Raw genomic sequence first — 19,518 nt, 5'->3', positions numbered from 1 at the left:
GACATCCAGTTGAAGAAGGAAGTAGACTTGAGACAGGCATCAGAGAACCACCTTGGAGGAGAAGTGGTAGAGCTTAGACGACAACTGAAGGAGAAGATCACTCTTTTGCCAGAATGTTCAGAATGTGACCTGTTGATAGACCAGTGTCAGTACTTGAAGACTCTCATTCCGGGAGGCCGTTTGTCTTAGCTTGTATCTTTGATGTGTATGTTGAGAATCACCTCCAGGCTTGTTGGATGGGATTCATTGTTGTACTCCGATTGTTTGGATTTTCTTTGTCGACTTTGTTGTATGATCCTGTTACTCATATAGATGAGGTTTTTCGTTTCACCTTGTACTCATCACTCTTGTGTATGTTGTTTCTGTGCTTCTATGTTGTTCTTGCTGCAGGTTGCCATCTTTTGAGGATGACTCAGGCTCTTTGAATGCCTGAGGAATGAACATATCATGTGCATCATACGCATCATTAGCACCATACTCATATCATTTTGCATAACAGGTGTTCTTGGTCGTGGCTTCTCACTCTTGGTTCCTGTTCAGGCAGGATAGCTGATCAACGTCCGCACCGCTACTCAACAAGACTGAATCAACAGAGAGGTATGGATCAAGTTCAAGCTGAGTTGGCTGAGATGAAGGCTAACATGGCCCAGTTTATGAATATGATGCAAGGGGTTGCACAAGGTCAAGAAGAACTTCGAGCCATGGTTCAGAGACAAGAGGCTGCAATTCCACCGGTCAACCATGCTCCGCCAGAGGGAGGCCCGGTCAATGATAATAATGTTGCTGCTGCTGTACCCATCAACAACTATGCTGTAGGTGATGAGTTGGGGGGTATTCGAATCAACGGTCAACCTATTGCTCCAGATGCCGCTAATGCCAGAGCAGTCCGTGCCCCGGCCCGTAATCCTGCTCCGATTATTGACAGACAAGAGGATATGTTCACTCTGCTCAGTGAAGACGAAGACGTTCTGGGAAGGGTTGATGAGAGGGATCGTAAAGTTGATGCCCTTGCTGAGAAAATTAGAGCTATGGAATGTCAGAATTCTCTCGGTTTTGATGTTACCAATATGGGGTTGGTGGAAGGTTTGAGAATCCCTTACAAGTTCAAAGCACCGTCCTTCGATAAATACAACGGTACTTCTTGCCCTCGCACCCATGTGCAGGCTTATTATCGAAAAATCTCTGCGTATACCGATGATGAAAAGATGTGGATGTATTTTTTCCAAGATAGTCTATCTGGGGCTTCTTTGGACTGGTACATGGAATTAAAGAGAGATTCGATCCGATGCTGGAGGGATCTGGGTGAGGCCTTATTGAGGCAATATAAACATAACATGGACATGGCGCCTAGCCGGACTCAGCTGCAGAGTCTATGTCAGAAATCCGGAGAGAGCTTCAAGGAGTACGCCCAGAGGTGGCGTGAACTGGCTGCTAGAGTTCAACCCCCTATGCTGGAGAGGGAGTTAACAGATATGTTTATCGGTACTCTTCAGGGTGTGTTTATGGACCGGATGGGGAGCTGCCCATTCGGTAGTTTTTCTGATGTTGTCATTTGTGGAGAGAGGACTGAGAGCTTGATTAAAACTGGGAAGATCCAAGATGCTGGTTCCTCTTCTTCTAAGAAGCTGTTTGCTGGGGCACCTCGTCGAAGAGAGGGTGAAACTAATGCTGTTCAATACCGCAGAGATCAGAGCAGAAGTCAACGCTGTCAGGTTGCTGCAGTGACCATTCCGGCACCTCAACCTCGTCAACAACAACAACAAAGAGTTCAACAACCGCAACAACAACAACAGCAACGTCCGTATCAGCCCAGACAAAGGATGCCTGATCGACGTTTTGATTCGCTACCCATGTCGTACGCCGAACTGCTGCCCGAACTACTCAGGTTGGGGTTGGTTGAGTTGCGTACAATGGCTCCGCCTACAGTATTGCCTCCTGGGTACGACGCCAACGTCCGTTGTGACTTTCACTCTGGAGCACCAGGGCATCATACTGAGAAGTGTCGGGCTCTCCAGCACAAGGTCCAAGATTTGATCGATGCCAAGGCGATCAACTTTGCTCCAGTGCCTAACGTCGTAAACAACCCTATGCCCCAGCATGGTGGGCATAGAGTGAACAATATTGAGGGGAAAGAAGCTGAAGATCTGGTTGTTAATGTTGATGATGTTCAGACTTCTCTGCTAGTTGTGAAGGGCCGTCTGCTGAATGGGGGTGTCTACTCGGGCTGTGATGAGGATTGTTTGGGCTGTGCAGAATCTGAGAATGGTTGCGACCAGTTAAGGGCCGGTATCCAGGGTATGATGGATGAGGGTTGTTTGCAATTCAGTAGGGCTGTAAAAGATCGTGGGACAGTGTCAACTATCACCATTTACTTTAAACCAACTGAAGGACGTGGACAAAGGGTCGTTAGTGCACCTGCAACGAATGGTACCCCAGTTACCATTTCCGTGCCTGTAACCATCCGTGCTCCAACTACTATCGTTGCGTCTGGAAGAAGGGCTGTTGAGAATAGTAGAGTCGTGCCGTGGAAGTATGATAATGCTTACCGCAGTAACAGAAGGGCTGAAAGTCAGACGAGACCAGTGAATCAAGCTCCAGTGACAATTGGTTTACCGAATAGAGTTCCTGCAACTGTTGGTCCGGCTGTGGATAATGTAGGGGGTCCAGGAGGTTTTACCAGAAGCGGTCGTCTGTTCGCACCGCAGCCTTTGAGGGACAATAATGCTGAGGCTCTCGCCAAAGCAAAGGGTAAGCAAGCTGTGGTTGAGGAAGAACCTGTCCAGAAGGAAGCGCCCGAGGGGTCGTTTGAGAAGGACGTGGAGGAGTTTATGAAGATAATCAAGAAGAGTGACTACAAGATTGTAGATCAGTTGAACCAAACTCCGTCCAAGATTTCTATACTTCCACTGTTGTTGTGCTCTGAGGCACACCGTAATGCCTTGCTGAAGATGTTAAATTTGGCTTACGTGCCTCAGGAGATTTCTGTCAATCAACTGGAGGGTGTGATGGCCAATGTGAGCACCAGGCATGGTGTAGGATTCACCAACCTGGACTTACCGCCTGAAGGGCGAAACCATAACAAAGCCTTGCACACCACCATGGAGTGCAAGGGGGCAGTGTTGTCTCACGTATTGGTAGACACCGGGTCGTCGCTGAATGTGCTGCCTAAGCAGATTCTGAAGAAGATTGATGTGGAAGGGTTTGTGCTTACTCCCAGTGACCTGATCGTTCGTGCTTTCGACGGCTCCAAACGTTCTGTGTGTGGGGAAGTTACCTTGCCTGTGAAGATAGGTCCTGAGGTATTCGATATCATCTTCTATGTTATGGACATCCAGCCCGCCTATAGTTGTTTATTGGGGCGTCCATGGATTCATGCAGCAGGGGCAGTCTCGTCGACTCTCCATCAAAAGCTCAAGTATGTCTGGAACGGTCAGATTGTGACCGTGTGCGGTGAAGAAGAGATTCTGGTGAGTCATCTATCCTCGTTCAAATATGTTGAGGTGGATGGCGAGATCCACGAAACCTTATGCCAGGCGTTTGAGACTGTGGCTCTTGAGAAAGTGGCGTACGCTGAGCAGAGGAAGCCAGGTGCTTCAATTACTTCTTACAAGCAGGCTAAGGAGGTTGTTGATTCTGGCAAAGCTGAAGGCTGGGGCAAGATGGTGGACTTGCCTGTCAAAGATACAAATTTGGCGTTGGTTACGAGCCTCTCCAAGCAGAGCAGAATGGTCAAGCGGGTCCGAGTACCTTTACCAGCGCTGGGCTGATGAATCATGGCGACGTCTCTGCAACCGGTAGTGAAGACTGTGACAGTGATTGTGATTTGGACAACTGGGTTCGCTCGTGTGCACCAGGGGAGTCTATCAACAACTGGACGGCTGAAGAAGTGGTTCAAGTTACTCTTCTGACAGAGTAATTTTCTGTTGTTTTTTCATTTTGCATGAAAATCCTACGATCTGCCCAAGGCGTAGTGATTCATTGTAGGGCCTCATCATGTTTTAATGATTATCATTAATGAAGGACATTTTTTGCAATCAAACTTTGTGATCCCTGTCTTTCTTTTTTTTGTTTTCATCTTTTTTCAAAAAACAATAAAAATGGCAATGTTTTTGTTTTTTGTGACTTTATTGAACTCTTTTTCTAAAACAAAGCATTAAACATGCAGAAGCGATCTTATGGCATTCACTATGAACAGTTCTGTTATGGCTCAGTATGATTTCGACAATCCCATCTACCAAGCTGAAGAGGAGAGTGAGGAAGACTGTGAACTTCCTGCAGAATTGGTCAGATTGCTGAAGCAGGAGGAAAGGGTCATCCAACCTCATCAGGAGGAGTTGGAGGTTGTTAATTTGGGTACTGAGGACGCCAAAAGAGACATCAAGATTGGGGCTGCTCTAGAGGACTCTGTCAAGAGGAGGCTGATTGAGATGCTGAGAGAATATGTGGAGATATTCGCCTGGTCATATCAAGATATGCCTGGGTTGGATACAGACATTGTGGTGCATCGATTACCTCTTAGAGAAGGATGTCCTTCGGTCAAGCAGAAGCTTCGTAGAACGAGTCCTGATATGGCAGCTAAGATCAAGGAAGAGGTTCAGAAGCAGTGGGATGCGGGTTTTTTGGCTGTTACAAGTTATCCCCCATGGGTGGCCAACATCGTTCCCGTGCCAAAGAAAGATGGCAAAGTCAGAATGTGTGTCGATTACCGGGATTTGAATAGAGCGAGTCCGAAAGATGATTTCCCATTACCTCACATTGATGTATTGGTTGATAATACGGCTCAATCCTCGGTATTCTCTTTCATGGATGGTTTCTCTGGATATAATCAGATCAAGATGGCGCCAGAGGACATGGAAAAGACGACATTCATTACACCTTGGGGCACGTTCTGCTATAAGGTGATGCCATTTGGGCTAAAGAATGCTGGTGCTACCTATCAGAGGGCAATGACGACTCTTTTTCATGACATGATGCACAAAGAAATTGAAGTGTACGTAGATGATATGATTGCGAAGTCGCAGACAGAAGAGGAGCACCTGGTTAATTTGCAGAAGCTGTTTGACCGGTTGAGAAAGTTCAAGCTGAGGTTGAATCCGAACAAGTGTACGTTTGGGGTGAGATCAGGGAAGCTGTTAGGCTTCATTGTCAGTGAGAAAGGGATTGAGGTTGATCCAGCAAAAGTCAAAGCTATTCAAGAGATGCCTGAACCGAAAACGGAGAAGCAAGTCCGTGGGTTTTTAGGGAGATTGAACTACATTGCAAGGTTCATATCTCACCTAACTGCCACGTGTGAACCAATTTTCAAACTGCTTAGAAAGAATCAGGCGATCAAGTGGAATGATGATTGTCAGAAAGCTTTTGACAAGATTAAAGAGTACTTACAGAAACCTCCAATCCTTATACCTCCAGTTCCAGGGAGACCTCTGATAATGTACCTGTCAGTGACTGAGAACTCGATGGGGTGTGTATTGGGACATCATGACGAGTCTGGTCGAAAAGAGCATGCCATATACTACCTTAGCAAAAAGTTTACCGACTGTGAAACAAGATATTCACTGCTCGAGAAAACTTGCTGTGCTTTGGCCTAGGCTGCTCGCCGACTGAGGCAGTATATGTTGAACCATACTACCTTATTGATTTCTAAGATGGATCCAGTGAAGTACATCTTTGAGAAACCGGCTCTCACCGGACGCGTTGCTCGTTGGCAGATGATTCTAACAGAATATGATATTCAGTACACGTCACAAAAGGCCATCAAAGGTAGTATTCTGTCAGACTACCTCGCCGAGCAACCGATTGAAGATTATCAGCCTATGATGTTTGAGTTCCCTGACGAAGACATCATGTATCTTAAGATGAAAGATTGCGAAGAGCCTCTTGTCGAGGAAGGACCGGATCCGGATGACAAATGGACACTGATGTTTGATGGGGCTGTGAATATGAATGGTAACGGTGTTGGGGCAGTATTGATCAATCCTAAAGGTGCTCATATACCTTTTTCTGCCAGATTGACGTTTGACGTCACCAACAACGAAGCTGAGTATGAGGCTTGTATCATGGGGATAGAAGAAGCCATTGATCTAAGGATCAAAACTCTTGACATATTTGGAGATTCCGCTCTAGTGATCAATCAAGTCAATGGAGATTGGAATACGAATCAGCCGCATTTGATTCCGTATAGAGATTACACCAGAAGAATACTGACGTTCTTCAAGAAGGTGAAGTTGTACCATGTCCCCCGGGATGAGAATCAAATGGCTGATGCTTTGGCAACTTTGTCGTCTATGATCAAAGTTCATTGGTGGAATCATGTGCCACATGTTGCGGTAAATCGACTCGAGAGGCCTGCGTATGTGTTTGCAGCCGAGTCTGTTGTGATTGATGAGAAGCCGTGGTATTATGACATCAAGAACTTCCTCAAGACTCAGGAGTATCCTGAAGGTGCGTCGAAGAATGACAAGAAAACCCTGAGAAGGCTAGCTGGAAGCTTCTATTTGAATCAGGATGATGTGCTGTATAGGAGAAACTTTGACATGGTCTTGCTCAGATGCGTGGACAGACCCGAGGCAGACATGTTAATGCAGGAAGTTCATGAAGGTTCCTTTGGTACTCATGCAGGCGGACATGCAATGGCTAAGAAATTGTTGAGAGCGGGTTATTACTGGATGACTATGGAATCCGATTGTTTCAAGTATGCTCGGAAGTGCCATAAGTGTCAAATTTATGCTGATAAGGTGCATGTACCACCAAGCCCTCTGAATGTCATGAATTCGCCTTGGCCGTTTGCCATGTGGGGCATTGATATGATTGGAAAGATTGAGCCTACTGCTTCGAATGGACATCGCTTCATCTTGGTTGCGATTGACTATTTCACCAAGTGGGTGGAAGCAGCTTCCTATGCTAACGTTACCAAACAAGTGGTTACCCGGTTCATCAAGAAAGAAATCATCTGTCGTTATGGAGTTCCTGAGATAATCATCACTGACAATGGTTCGAATCTCAATAACAAGATGATGAAAGAGCTTTGTAAAGATTTCAAGATTGAACATCACAATTCTTCTCCTTACAGACCGAAGATGAATGGTGTTGTAGAAGCGGCGAACAAGAATATCAAGAAGATTGTGCAGAAGATGGTCGTTACGTACAAGGATTGGCATGAGATGCTGCCTTTCGCTTTGCATGGGTACCGTACCTCAGTACGTACGTCGACCGGGGCAACCCCTTACTCCCCTGTGTATGGTATGGAAGCTGTCCTACCTGTTGAAGTGGAGATTCCTTCTCTGAGAGTTTTATTGGATGTCAAGCTGGACGAAGCCGAGTGGATTCGAACAAGGTTTAACGAGTTGAGCCTTATCGAAGAGAGACGGCTAGCAGCTGTATGCAATGGACAGTTGTATCAGCGAAGGATGAAGCGAGCCTTTGATCAGAAAGTGCGTCCTCGAAGCTATCAGATCGGTGATCTAGTTTTGAAGAGGATCCTCCCTCCCGGTGCAGATAACAGGGGCAAGTGGACTCCTAATTATGAGGGTCCATATGTTGTGAAAAAGGTATTCTCCGGTGGAGCCTTGATGCTTACAACTATGGATGGTGAAGATTTTCCGTCTCCTGTTAACTCAGATGTAGTCAAAAAATACTTCGCATAAATTGACCCGCTGGACAAAAAGAATAAAAGAGTCCAGGCAAAAAATGGGCATCCCGGCGAACCAAAAAACAGAAAGGAAAGGTTCGGGCAAAAATTAGGGATAAAATGAAAAGAATCTGTACACCCGGTAAGTCGAAAACCCGCAAGGGCGGCTTAGGCAAAAATGGGTATCCCGGTGGATTGAAAACCCGAAAGGGCGATCCAGCCAAAAGAGGGATTAAGGCGAAGACTACAGTCTGAGTTGTCTGTACTTCATCAAGCTTTGTCGTCTGCCATCTCGAAAGATGTGATCCGTCCAGTCATTCTTCTCAGAAAGCAAGGAGTTGGGAGGAAAACTGATGATCTGTGAGTTATAACAGAATTGGGAAATAGTGGATGCCGTGTTCACATTGCCATTAGGATAGATCTTTCCTTTTGTGCGCAATTACCTCTTTCTAGGAATTGCCTCCCAATGTATTTGCCTTTTCAGGCGCATTTTCAATCAATAAAAGTCGTTATTCAGATAAATGGCTCTTTTGTTTTTATTTTTACTGTTTTGTTTGCAAAAATGTCCGAATTTTTGATAAGCATTGCATATAAGAACATGAAGGCTACACAATAATGTGCAAAAAGATAAAACATTTGAAAATCATTTTGAATGTTGAGGACACTTGAGCGTATCTTGTCCATGTATCCCCTGGGGCATTTTGTTGTGCTGTTTTTCAGGTTGGCATCTGTGAGGACGTTTCCTCAGCAGATATTTTCCCCAAGCAAGTTTGGAAGCTATCAGAGCTATGTTCCCCTGCGGAGACGTCTGTGGATAGTGCCTTCTATTCCCCAACAGATCTAAGGATTGCCTATCCCCCAGCAGGCCTGTATTTGCCGATTTCCTCCCCGAGTGAGGCAGGTTCATTGAAATTTATCTCCAGCATTTATCCTATCTGTGGACTGAAGGATATCCCCAGCGGAGTTTACCTTCCCCCAGCAGCAGTGCTATTCTCCAACATGAGTGAGAAGTCGTTGCTCTCCCTGCAGAGTTGGAGTACCCGATCATTTTTGGCTCCCCAGCCGGAGTTTTTCATCATTTTTGCATCTTGCATGTAGTGATCATTGCATCCTCAAACTGCGTAGCATTCCCATTCAATATGGAGCATTACGCCATAGAAAAATTCAAACATATGCATTCATGTGTTAACCCAATCAGACAATATCCCCGGCAGAGGCGGATCATTTTGTTCAACATCGGTGCAACACGCCTGCTACAGTGGCTCCTGACAGCACTCAGGATTGATATTCCCCAGAGAGGTTTATTTCCTCACCCGTCCGAGGACGGAAAGTTTGTTTCTCCCCAGTGAGATCCCCAGCAAGTGGTCAACCTTGCCTTGACATATCTAAGATGACGTTCTTGTGATACCGGTAAGTGTCATGCCAGCACCCGCGTGTGTTTCTTTGTTTGGTGTCGGTAAACACCATTGTTTTTTTTTCGGTGTCTGTAAACATCGGGTATTCTCCCCAGTCATCGGTAAATGTCTGGTCATCATTTTTTTGGTGTCGGTAAACACCATTGTTTCGGTGTCTGTAAACATCGGGTTTTCTCCCCAGTCATCGGTAAATGTCTGGTCATTTTTTGATGTCGGTAAACATCATCTTTCGATGTCGGTAAACATCGAGTCTTTTCTGCAGTCATCGGTAAATGTCTGATAATCCCCAGCTAGAGATCCCCAGTAGAGTCATCGGTAAATGTCCTATCTGGTTTCCAGTTGCAAATATTTGTTTTTTCCCTTAGTGAAGTGTTCCCCAGTCATCGGTAAATGACTGGTCGTTTTTGGATGTCGGTAAACATCATCTTTCGATGTCGGTAAACGTCGAGTCTCATCCCAGTCATCGGTAAATGTCTGGTCATGCTTTGTTTCCTTGTTGATAAAATCAAGATCCCCAGAAGTCGTCGGTAAATGTCTTGTCTGATTACACCACAAAGATTTTGTTCCTCCCCAAGTGGAGACGCCATCGGTAAATGGCCCTGTATGCTTCGATATCGGTAAATATTGAATGCCCAGTTTTATCCGCCATCGATAAATGGCCCCATTTTCTTCGATATCGGTAAATATCGGATCCCCAGTTTGCAGTAGCCATCGGTAAATGGTCAAGTTGAAGTTGATATCGGTAAATGTCAAGTTTTCTTTGAAGCCGCCATCGGTAAATGGTCTTGCTTCCTTTTACATCAGAGTTGTTTCCCAGCAGCCGTCGGTAAATGGTCGAGCTGAAGTTGATATCGGTAAATATCAAGTTTCCAGTTTCTAACCATCGGTAAATGGTTTCGCTCTTCTGAAATTGTCAATGGCAGGCGTCATCAGTAAATGACGTGGTTCTTCTTGTATCATATCCGGCAGAGTGCAAATTTCTACGGTTCTTGGTATTCAATCCTTGTTTACCCTGGAAGTCTGACAGCCGTTGCTATCATCCATTCGGGTTCCCAGCTGATTGAATAGGGGCAGCTGTAGCACCTCAAATTTGCACCTATCATTGTACATACATTCTCATATTAGGTCATAGCATAACATGGTCCACTGCATAGCATTGCATTGTCCCATCTGCCTCAAGTACAAGATCATCAGGAGAATTAGGTCAAACTGGTCAGGAGATCAGTCAGTCAAGCAAGCAAGTGCAATTTTCATTGAAACAAGGCCCTAGGATTGGTCCAACATGTTCACATGACCTAGGGGTCCTTTGGAAGTGTTTTGGTCAAGGATTGGATGTTCAGAAATCATCAGTCAATGCACAGTTTGCCAGAAACCCTAAAAAGTCAAACTTGGTCAACTGTGATTGATTTTATGGTTTTGATGGTGGGATTTGGTTTGAGAGAGCTTATTCATGTCCAAATAGGCCTCATATATCATGTCAAACACCATCATGGAAGAATTTGAAGCCAGATCAGAAATTTCCAAAAATAGAAACTGGACCTGTAATTTTAACTGCCAAAAATGGAAACTTCTTGATCCCAAACTTACATCATGATACAAGCTTCAAATGGATTTTTGCCTAACATGAAAGTTGAAGATCTTGTTCTCCCATTTCCAAAAAGTCCAAGAACTCTCAATTCCCATGTATGGTTGGCAAGATATGATCAATTCATTTTCAAAAATTCTTGAACTTCAAAAGGCCATATCTCTCAAACCATTTGGCCAAATTCGGTGAGGTTTTTTCCAACAAGCCACATTTGACCTCCTTTTTCCAAAAATGTAACCCTCATGCACCAAAACCTCATGGATCAAAATGGCCTTTTTGAACTTGCTTGAATTAATTTCAAGTGAGGTTGAAAAATGAGTTTCAAAATTAACCACTTCCAACCAATTCTACCAATCAAATATGTTCAGAAATCATATTTTGGACATGTTCAAGGCCCATTTTCGTGCAGTACACACACCCATTACCAACTTGCTTGAAAATTGGCAAAAGGACACTTTTCACCAACTCCATTCCACTTTTTCATGAACCTTGATTAAGTACCATTGAACAGAGTATATATTCATCATTTTCTCTCTGAAGGAAACCCTAGCAGCCACTTTGAAAAACAGAAAAAGTTGCATTCTCTCAAGAACCCTCATTTTGCATTTTGGATTTTTCTTGACAAAACCTCAAAACCCTCGAGCCAACCTTAGTTGCTGCATCATATGCTACTGTTTTTGAACCCTTTGAAGGCTGGATATCTCAACTGTGAAGCTTGTTTCTCTACTGTTCTAAAGAAGCTCTCCCATGGCAGAATTTGTTTGGAGCTAGAAGCAAGGCATATGAGCATTCCATACTCGACCATTCATCAATACCAACACCATAGTACATCTGTTTCAACAATACACAAGGAAACAACCACTGTTCCAGCTCTGTGCTCCAAGATTGGTCAGGTATCAAATCTCTCCATTTCTAAAATCATGAACTACGTCTTGTAGATCTTTTTGCCATGAGCTTACTGAGCTTTGAATCGAAGGAAACGATTAGGAATTGAGAGAGAAATTTGAAATCCAAATTTGATGTTCATTTACATTTTTACATGATTTGTCCATTTTAGCATGAGTTGAGATTAATGGAAGTTGATTTACGTTTGAGCATGTTTAGATGAACATTTTGGTATATTTGTTTTTGATTTTGGTTGCAATTTTTTTTTTCTGCTGGAGATTACAAGAGGAACGCGTGTTACTGTGTTATTTTCTTTTCTGTTGCCAAGCCATTAGATCCATAAGGGTTCGTGTGTTTGCTGTGCATGGTGTTTCTTGAAGAAACACTCTGATTGGCCCAGCGCGTTACCTTGCTTGCGCGCTATTGGCCCATGGTTTTGCTGACCGGGCATTGCCCCCACTAACCCAATAAAGCGCTGAAACTCTATACTCAGCAGGCGCCTTTCCCTTTTTGATGCCTGCTTTACTGCGATGCATTGCCGTGCCTTTGTTTCATTGGCTAGTATTTCCTGTTGACTGGGCGTTGAAGTCCCATTTAAGTGGAACGGCAGCGTTCCATTGCTCCTCAAATGCCATTCCAATTTAAATAATTACTCAATAATTATTAAATAGCACTTCCATTCATTTCTTTTTTTTTATTTCATTTTATTTACAATCTTCAAAAATTCATAAATAATTAAAGGATGCTCCAATTGAGATGGGATTTGTTGCATTGATCTCCTTTTTTCATCTAGTTTTTTATGAGCATTTTTATTCAAATTGTGAACATGTGAAAAATTAAATGTACTATGGTTTTGTTCATGTGGCCTATTTTATGTATGTCTCACCAAATCATTTGTGAAATAGTCATGATTCAACCTTTGACCTTGAAACTTTTTGTGCACAAACTAGACCTCTCTATGGTGGTTTTGGTGTAAAGATCATGAATTTATCTTATCTGGTTTGTGAGCTATGAATTTTTGAAGTAGGGTGTGACAATTTGTGTCACACCATCGATGTGCAACTTGTTGATTTTTATAGCCATGCCTATTGACCTCCAAATGGATTGATTTTTTGTATGATTGAGCTTGAATATGTCTAGTTTGCATATGATTTTTGTGGATTTGTTTATGGCATTTTCCATTTGTTTGAGATTTTCTCCCCTGTTTGACCAAAATGTTGACCTTATGTGATGCATGTGCCCATTTGTTTTGTGAAATGCTCATACTTTATTAGATGGACATGAAATTTTACATGAGATTACTAGACATCTTAATCTTTGACATGGTTTTAGTCCCATTCATTTATCATATGCCATTCCTGATTTATGATTTTTTCAAGTTGATGCATGTTTGGTTGACCTCTTTGAGCATGTTCAAAATTGCATTGCCTTTCTGATTTTCATTGACTATCTTCTACTTGTCCAAATGAGATGAAATTTGACATGCATACCATGCTATGGGTTGTGATTGACCATGATTTATTTGGTGATTTTTGGAAATGTTTAAGATTGCTTTTGAGTTAAGTCTTGCTGTTGACTTCTATGAGCTTCTATATGCCATGTCTTGACCTAATTTGTTCATGAAATGATGATGATGATTGATATGAATGTGAAACCAATTGGTTTTGTTTCTTGATTGTTTGAACATGATTTTGGATACTTGCCTTTTGCTGTTTTAACTTTTTCATTCTCTTTTGACCCTAGGCTTGCCCTAGTGGTCCTGTTACTCACCTTTGAGCTCATGTTTTCAGGTTGACCAACAAATGACCAATGAGACCAATTCTTTTTGATTGAGCTTGCTTGAATATCATTGATTAACTTGTTTGTTTTGTAGGTGGCTTGGCTCACATGCCTTGAGCCTTGTGCCTTGCACACTCACTTGCTTACGATTAACTGTTAATGTCTGTTTCCTTTTGCTTTGTTTTGAAGTTGTATACTAATGTCTGCTTGACTATTTCAGGTGCTTTTAGTTGCTCAGTTCCTTGTGAACTTCTGCTTTGCTTTGCTTGTATAAGGAATTTTCATTGAGGTATATTTCTATCTTCATGTAGTCTGGAAGACCTGGCCTGTTACTTGGCCAGGCACCTGTCTGAAGTCCTCCTTAAGAGGCAATGTTTGTGACTGTTTACATTTGTCCTTGTATAGAGTCAAAGACCTCCTAAGTGAAGAGGCAATTGGCAGAACCCAAGGGATATGCAATCCATCCCCTGCTATTCTGTGTGTCATCTGCTTTGCTCACACCACTGTGTTGATGCATTGCAGATACAAACCCAAGATCTTGTACAATTGTACAGTTGAGTCAGTTTCAAATGTGTAGAAGGGTTCCCACCTTTCTGAACCCACACATTCTTGTCTTAAGCTCTCCCAGGCCAGGGATAAGAGCTGTGAAGTCTGATCTTCACTCACCTTTCATCTGCTTCACCTTAGCCCCTCAATGGCAAGGTTAAGAGCTAACTCTACCCAGTTCCAGAGGTTTGTTTGTTGAGGTTGAGATGACCCCTCGACTAAAACCTAACCTTGTTTGAGCCCATTGCTTGCATATAGTGTGTGCTACTTGTGCTTGTGTGTTTGCTTTAGCTTGCTTCCTGTGCAAGTTAGGTTTAGTTTGACTTGCTTCCCGTGCAAGTTAGGTTTAGTTTGACTTGCTTCCTGTGGAAGTTAGGTGTGGCTTGCTTCCTGTGCAAGTCATGATTAGGATAGGCTGGCTCCCTGTGCCAGTTAGCTAGAAACCTTAACTTAGGGATGATTTGCATGATAACATCTAGGCTCGAGTCGTAGTCTCCCTAGTTGTGTCTCCCTCTGTTATCTGGTTAGGCTAGTCCTTTATCCCCCCGTAGGGGAACTACGTCGCCCTGATCCTCATACCAGATGAGGTACGTAGGCAGGAGATGAGCAGATCTCTCCGGGCGCCTGTGTCTTTGTTTTGTGTTGTCGTGTGCTTGGAAGCTGATGTAAGTCCATCGAGTGGCATTCGGGTTCTAGTGTGAGTTTGTCTGGTTCGGATGCTGATGTAAGCCCAGTGATTGGCAGTCAGGCTCCACGTTTGCCTCTTTGTGTGTGTTTTGGTTCGGATGCTGATGTAAGTCCAGTGATTGGCGTTCAGGCTCCACGTTTGCCTCTTTGTGTGTGTTTTGGTTCGGATGCTGATGTAAGTCCAGTGATTGGCATTCAGGCTCCACGTTTGCCTTTTCCAGTGTTTGTTTGTGTGCGTGTCAGCCGAGCTACGAATGCTCTGATTCTTCTCTCGTCCGAGGAGATACGTATGCATAGGATGCGATATCCTAGCGAGCATGTGTCGTTTCCCCAGTCCGAACTACTTCGACTCTGATGTCTATGCCTGATAGACTAAGTAGGCCCAGGATGCGATATCCTGCCGAGTCAGTTTCAGTCTCTTTTGTTTTCTTGTGTCTCTTTCAGCCAGTATGTGTGTGTGTTTGAGCAGCGTTTTAGCAACCATTTTCCTTCCTATTGTGCGTGGATCCCGTCGAGTACGACGGATGCGTAGGGGTGCTAATACCTTCCCTTCGCATAACCGACTCCCGATCCCATTCTCTTTGGTCGCGAGACCATGTCTTTTCCCAGGTTTACTCTGAGCATTTCCTTTCCCTCTTTTGGGATAAATAACGCACGGTGGCGGCTCTGTTGTTCTTGTTTTCCCGCCGGTTTTTCGCGTGATGCGACACATGGCAACAGTTCCATTATAAGATATATGATCTTTTACAGAGAGAAATCATCTTCAACTCGGCAATTGGTAAAAAAATGTTTGTTGGGGGAGAAATTATTGATGTCAGTATGGTATTGGACTATCATTAATTCAGGGTTGGAAAGAAAGCATCAATAGAGACAATTATTGGATGGTAGGAAAGAAAAAGTTAACACGGACGAGCATTGGAAATCAATAAGAACGAGTATTGAAAGATGAGATCTACGCGGAAGAATTTTGGGGATAAAAAATTAGTCAAAACAGGCGAGTGATAGGAAAACAAAATCAATAAGGATGAGTATTGAAAAGGTAAGATTAACACCGACGAGTGTTGGAAATCAAAGATCAACACAGACGAGTGTTGGAAATCAATACGAACGAGTATTGAGAAGGTAATATCAACACGAACGAGTGTTGGAAATCAAAGATTAACACGGACGAGTGTTGGAAATCAATACGGGAGGGTAATAAAAAGGTAAGATTAACAGAGAAGGGTGTTGAAAATCAATTCAAACGAGTATTGAAAAGGTAAGATCAACACAAACGAGTGTTGGAAATCAAAGATCAACACGGACGAGTGTTGGATATCAATACAAACGGGTATTGAAAAGGTATGATTAACATTGATAAGTGTTGGAAATCAAAGATCAAAACGAACGAGTGTCATACCCCAATTTTGGACCTGAAAATTTTTCCCCATCATCACTCGTTTGCATTCTTTCTTCATGACCATTCCACCTGGTCATGATACTATCCAAAAGAAAAACGTTTGTTGTTAGACTCGCTACCATGACCAGTCCATGTTTGTCTTTTGGACTTTGTTTCTTGATTTTTGGTATAAGATGATTAATCTCCTTGGCCATGCGAGATTTGAAAACTCTTTCATTTGTTAGAATCAAGTGAACCTCATGTTTCATCTTCCATTCCAATTTCATCGAAGTGATTATTCATCCCGCCTTGTCACATTACCAGTTCTCACTTTTCTTTCAAATAAATTATGTGTCAAGTGCAAAATATTTTATTTTTGGGTCATCATGCATATTCATTTTCTCATTCATTCATAATTCAAAGAAATTCCAAACATATCTCTTCATACACATTTATATTCTCCATTTTACATTCAAGATTCTACATTTCATGTTCAAAATTTTCATTACATTGGAAATTTTTTCATTAATATTCAAGAATTTCCACATACTCATTCATAGTTAGATCGCTTCATTCATTCATTCAATCATAATCACCCATGTACATGGCATATGAATAACTTATAATCAAAAAGCATCTCATCACATGAATACTTGAATTTTTCTAAGATGCAAAGAGAGGTCTTTGTCTTGCTACAAGAAACACTAGTTTTCATTCATTTCAAATCATAAGATTATCCAAAAAAACACATAATTTACAAAGAACACGGTTTGCATCAACGATAAGTTGAAAGGATAAAGCGTCGGAAGTCACAAGCGAGAAGAGACGACGATGTTGGGCCTCAAGTTCAGCCCGAATTTCTAGTTGCCATTTCAAAATTCCATGGTTCTCATTTTGCTTTAGCCAACACCTTCACCGTTTCAACATTTGACACTTCTTTCAAATGATATTAGAACAGGGATAGTTAGCTCTTTGATCGCTGAAAATCCTTAAACCTGATACTGAGCTTGCTGATTTTATTCAAAATGAGTGTAGTAAGAGTTCTTGGCAGGGGATTATTACTAGGTTGTGGCCTAATACTAAGTATGTGGATGTTATCGTGACAGGAACAATATCACAGTATATTCCTATTTTTGGGTCATTATAGCAATTGTTTACCACTTGTTTGCACTATGTATGCTTCCAGTGAATGTTACTTTGGTGTCAATCTCAACCGTCTTTGTAAACCTAGTGAAGTTTCTTATACACTTATTCCCACCATGTGTTACTATGAGTTTTTGCCCGTTAATAAAACCGATGGTGTCGTTGGTTCTCTTCACACACCTAGATCCCATAACAAGAAAGAACAGAAAGAGCTCGTTGAACTTGTTGATGTCAAACTCGGTCAAGAGCATGAACTTGTTGTCACTACTTATGCCGGACTATACCGTTATAGAGTTGGTGATGTGCTGAAGGTAGCTGGATTCAAGAGCAAAGCACCACAATTCAACTTTGTATGCAGAAAACGTATTGAGCATTGACACAGACGAAACCGACAAGGTTGAGCTTCAGAATGTGATGGCAAATGCTGTGACACATTTAGTACCATTCGGCGCAACGGTGTTGGAATACACAAACTACAGCAGCAACAACAAATGATGGTGCATAACCTGAATGGAGATCAAGATCCAGTGCAAGTTGCTGCCATGCGAATTGCATCCAGCAACTGTATGTTTTTATTTGATACACAAGAATCCTGTAACAAATCCATAACAAAATCACAGCAACATCAACCAAATCATGATCGAAAAAGGCTTTGTAATAATTGATGTTTTATTTGAAACTCTTACCAAATTTCACTGCTGGAACTAGATGGGCAATTGTTATGTCTTGTGGAGTTGGATTCTCAAACCAGTTTGAGGGAACAAATTTTGGTTTTAATACAAATTGTAAGGTGAGTTCTCAACTCCTCAATAGTGTCAGCACCAGACAGCCCTCCATTTTGTGATACCAAAGGTTTTGATAGCCGCTGTAGCAACCACTCAATGTTGTGAAATCTGCAAGTGCAATTACAGAAAAAAAGTGATTTGAAAAGAAGACTTGGAAGTGGACATCAAAGAGTTTCCTCCATACCGGCTAGCTTAAATAAGAAGATTAAGTGAAGACTACAAAAAGAAAGAGAACAACAACAAAATACAGTATCGCTTCAATTTCGCAGTTTCATAGTAATTCTCGCCAAAAAATCCAAACTGTCACCTCAAAACTTTTGTATACTCTTCTCAATTTCACACTTCCAGGAACGGCATGTGTCTCAGTTGCTTGGTACAGAATCTTGTGAATGCGTGTGCATCAATATTCCGAAGAGGCGAAGCACTTTCAACTTCTTCATCTCTTCACAAAACAACATCCATGACATCTGCATCATCACTTGATAATTCTCTATCGGACATGTTCCGTTCTCCTCCAAGGCCCTTACCATATGATGCGGAGCCTCTAAACTCAGCAGACAAATGGAATGAATGTGCTCGAGAAGATGAATTGAAGATATACCGTTCTAAGTCTGCATCAAGAGCTTCCATCAGCAAAACATACACCTGGAGTTGGGCTTGTTTACACGTCATCATCAGAAGAAGAGGATATATGTCCAACTTGCCTTGAAGAATACACTGAAGAGAATCCCAAGATAATGATAAAATGCTCTCATCATTTTCACCTTAGCTGCATCTATGAATGGATGGAGAGAAGTGACAACCGTCCAGTTTGTGGAAAGGAGATGGAATTCGATGAGACAATATACTCTTGATAATCTGGAGGTGGATAAAGGCAACATCTGAAGATAGTAGTCAGGCTGCAGTGAAAAGAAAAATCTCTAAGAATCAGAGAGAATTTGAATTTGAAGTCAGTATTCTAGGAATAATTCAACACAAAAATATCGTGTATCCCGTGCTTGGGATGAATCTACTGATCTGGAAACTATTAACACGCAGCAAGTTCATTCAAGCACTTCTGAAAATGCCATGAATTTGTCTTCGGATGTTCATGGTTTGCCCGAAGCTTCGGTATCGAATGTTGAGATCAAGCCAAACAATTCACCTTATCATAATGGTGTTGAACATGTCCATGCTGCATACCTAAAACCTGCGGGTTTTGTCTCCAAACAAGAAAAATAAAATGCGCGTCAGTTCAATAATAATAATCAGACCACGCTACGAAACCGTTACTATCAAGCTACTGTTAGAAAGTTCTTTGAATAAAACAAAGACAGAAAGAAAGGTTCTCACTTTGTTTCCAACTGGAGATGATTGAGTTTGGATAACAATTATACATATTGATCTGGTTTGTCTCATTAGTTGCATCGGGCCTTCAATTGTCTTGAGTTAATGTTAGGTCATTGCTGGTGTATTTAATGTTTGGTCAGGTTCTTAGTTGTTAATTTGTGTTAGGCTCATTGGTTATCTCGGTGTTAATGATACTAATTGGTATTGGAGTCTATATTCAAAGTTAAACTATGCATATCCAAAAGCTCTTCCGGTCTTTTATGAAGTCCTATAAAATAGAAAATTCCTTCTACAATTACCCTGTTCGTGGCAGTCTATGTATTCTGCATCGGCTTCTGGTGACTGACATTCATCATGGT

General features: G+C 42.3%; 2 pseudogenes; both read left to right on the top strand.

The window, feature by feature from the left end:
- Positions 1-17,540, top strand: part of LOC127095815 (indole-3-acetic acid-amido synthetase GH3.6-like) — a 38,028-nt pseudogene extending 20,488 nt beyond the window's left edge.
- LOC127095814 (E3 ubiquitin-protein ligase At3g02290-like) lies at positions 17,540-18,684 on the top strand (annotated as a pseudogene).
- Positions 18,685-19,518: the final 834 nt, after the last annotated feature.

The sequence above is a fragment of the Lathyrus oleraceus genome, chromosome 6 (genome assembly GCF_024323335.1).
Source record: "Lathyrus oleraceus cultivar Zhongwan6 chromosome 6, CAAS_Psat_ZW6_1.0, whole genome shotgun sequence".
Lineage (NCBI taxonomy): Eukaryota > Viridiplantae > Streptophyta > Magnoliopsida > Fabales > Fabaceae > Lathyrus > Lathyrus oleraceus.
This window is presented reverse-complemented; position numbering and strand designations above follow the sequence as displayed.